Source organism: Montipora capricornis, chromosome 12, assembly GCF_036669925.1.
Source record: "Montipora capricornis isolate CH-2021 chromosome 12, ASM3666992v2, whole genome shotgun sequence".
Classification (NCBI taxonomy): domain Eukaryota; kingdom Metazoa; phylum Cnidaria; class Anthozoa; order Scleractinia; family Acroporidae; genus Montipora; species Montipora capricornis.
The window spans coordinates 21184317-21187131 of record NC_090894.1 but is presented as its reverse complement, the minus strand read 5'-3'; positions in this window follow the sequence as shown (position 1 = coordinate 21187131).

The following is a 2815-nucleotide window of genomic DNA, read 5'->3' as shown; positions in this document are numbered from 1 at the left end:
CATAAGCTTTTTCCGAATAACTACAGGAGCTAATATCTTTGAGACATTACATTTACAGCTAAAATACATAGCATATACAGATACCTACTAAATACATAATATTTAAAGATATATTCATTAAAAAGAAAAGCCGCTGTACAAAATGCGGCCCTGTATTCTCTTTTAAAACCAGGAAACTCATAGGTACGGATAAAATCAGGTAGCGCATTCCGCAACTTAGCTGATACGTAACAAAAAAGAGAACTAAGACCATATCTGCTTATTCCAGGTTTATTGAGGAACAGAATGTTATTTCCGCGAAGATCATGCATAAGAAGGCAACGGGAGAGAAAACGTATTTTTCATATAAGCAGAAAAAAAGCAAAAAAAAAAAAAACCACATACTTTTATCAAGTAATACGAGAAAATTTTGAATGCGCTTATTGCATAGAGCCATTCGATGAGGGCCAGTTTCGTGCTTCTTAAGTTGCCTCGCTCATGCCCAAAAGAATTCTGGGTAATTCTGCCATTCCATGACAAGGGAACACTCCCGATTCTCATTTCATAGTTTTTTTTCATAAGTGTCGGGCCACCCAGTCCTACCATCAAAATAACGCATCGATTGAAGGTTTTAGCTTTTAAAACTTGCCCAGAATGTTTCAGTAGGTCCTGGGTAGTATTGTAGTCAGTACTACTGGGTAGTATTGTAGTCAGTAGGTCTCGCCTCTGTCTGAGACAAGATCAGACACGCACGGTTCTTGCGTTACGTTTATGCCTATAAAATCAACTGAAATGTCCATTGCTGCTACAAAAAAAAAACAACAACAACAGCAAAAAAAACAGCATGTTAATTTTTTTTGGTAGGCTAGGTATCGAAGAGCCAGAACATTTGCGCATGCGCTGATGGAATGTTTGAACAAGAGAGAAAAACGCAGTACCTCCAGACACCGGCGCTGGAGCGTCGTACCAAACGAGTCATCCCGGGATTTCGGCCCGTGCGATCGCTTTTGGACGCAGTTGGCCCTTCGCTGCTTTCTGCTACCGACCTTGCCTCCCGGTACGGCATTGAGGGAGAGATATGTCGGCCCCTAAACCATATGTGACAAATCCCACGCCTACTCACAGCTCCAAACCGCCCTTGTCAATATAGCGTAAGAATTAGATGGCTTATATATTCAAGAGAAAAGTCATTTATCTGCCATATGGTAAGCACTGCAGTCGCAAATTACAAAGTATGCGCATGCGCCCTCCTAAAGGTAACATAACATACAGTCATAAGCTTTTTCCGAATAACTACAGGAGCTAATATCTTTGAGACATTACATTTACAGCTAAAATACATAGCATATACAGATACCTACTAAATACATAATATTTAAAGATATATTCATTAAAAAGAAAAGCCGCTGTACAAAATGCGGCCCTGTATTCTCTTTTAAAACCAGGAAACTCATAGGTACGGATAAAATCAGGTAGCGCATTCCGCAACTTAGCTGATACGTAACAAAAAAGAGAACTAAGACCATATCTGCTTATTCCAGGTTTATTGAGGAACAGAATGTTATTTCCGCGAAGATCATGCATAAGAAGGCAACGGGAGAGAAAACGTATTTTTCATATAAGCAGAAAAAAAGCAAAAAAAAAAAAAAACCACATACTTTTATCAAGTAATACGAGAAAATTTTGAATGCGCTTATTGCATAGAGCCATTCGATGAGGGCCAGTTTCGTGCTTCTTAAGTTGCCTCGCTCATGCCCAAAAAGAATTCTGGGTAATTCTGCCATTCCATGACAAGGGAACACTCCCGATTCTCATTTCATAGTTTTTTTTCATAAGTGTCGGGCCACCCAGTCCTACCATCAAAATAACGCATCGATTGAAGGTTTTAGCTTTTAAAACTTGCCCAGAATGTTTCAGTAGGTCCTGGGTAGTATTGTAGTCAGTACTACTGGGTAGTATTGTAGTCAGTAGGTCTCGCCTCTGTCTGAGACAAGATCAGACACGCACGGTTCTTGCGTTACGTTTATGCCTATAAAATCAACTGAAATGTCCATTGCTGCTACAAAAAAAAAACAACAACAACAGCAAAAAAAACAGCATGTTAATTTTTTTTGGTAGGCTAGGTATCGAAGAGCCAGAACATTTGCGCATGCGCTGATGGAATGTTTGAACAAGAGAGAAAAACGCAGTACCTCCAGACACCGGCGCTGGAGCGTCGTACCAAACGAGTCATCCCGGGATTTCGGCCCGTGCGATCGCTTTTGGACGCAGTTGGCCCTTCGCTGCTTTCTGCTACCGACCTTGCCTCCCGGTACGGCATTGAGGGAGAGATATGTCGGCCCCTAAACCATATGTGACAAATCCCACGCCTACTCACAGCTCCAAACCGCCCTTGTCAATATAGCGTAAGAATTAGATGGCTTATATATTCAAGAGAAAAGTCATTTATCTGCCATATGGTAAGCACTGCAGTCGCAAATTACAAAGTATGCGCATGCGCCCTCCTAAAGGTAACATAACATACAGTCATAAGCTTTTTCCGAATAACTACAGGAGCTAATATCTTTGAGACATTACATTTACAGCTAAAATACATAGCATATACAGATACCTACTAAATACATAATATTTAAAGATATATTCATTAAAAAGAAAAGCCGCTGTACAAAATGCGGCCCTGTATTCTCTTTTAAAACCAGGAAACTCATAGGTACGGATAAAATCAGGTAGCGCATTCCGCAACTTAGCTGATACGTAACAAAAAAGAGAACTAAGACCATATCTGCTTATTCCAGGTTTATTGAGGAACAGAATGTTATTTCCGCGAAGATCATGC